Here is a 539-nt window from a genome sequence, read left to right as displayed (position 1 = left end):
TTCCCATCACCTATTTCTAAAAATAAATTTATTTTGTTTAGCAATTAAGAAGCTGTTAGTGACTGTTTTGCTTTTGGTAGCAATTTTTCCTCTTTTTTATATTTGCATTACAAAAGAAAACTATCATTCACTTTGAATGTATAGAAAAATATTTTATAAATTTTATATCTTAAATTAACAAATACAATAAACAGAAGAAACATTCTTTGAATCAGCTTCCTGACTATACTCAAGCAAGCATTTTTACCTTTATTCTAGACAAGAATAGTTATTCTGTTTAACTGTGAATAACTCAGGAGTCTTCTTTTCTTCCTTTCTTCTTTCTTTCCTTCTTTATGATTTACTAGTGTTTTTGTGTAGTAATTTTATGATTTATTTATTTCTCTCTTGTTTTTTCTTTTTTTTCTTTCCTCCCTTCCTTCTTTCCTTCCTTCCTTCCTTTCTTCCTTCTTACTTGCAGTGAATTACAAAATATATGTAAAATCCGTAATTAACAAAGAAAGATGAAAAACCTTGATGAAAATCAAATTTTATTTTAA

The sequence above is a fragment of the Pteropus alecto genome, unplaced genomic scaffold (assembly GCF_000325575.1).
Source record: "Pteropus alecto unplaced genomic scaffold, ASM32557v1 scaffold155, whole genome shotgun sequence".
Classification (NCBI taxonomy): Eukaryota; Metazoa; Chordata; class Mammalia; order Chiroptera; family Pteropodidae; genus Pteropus; species Pteropus alecto.
Note: the sequence above shows the minus strand (reverse complement) of the source record.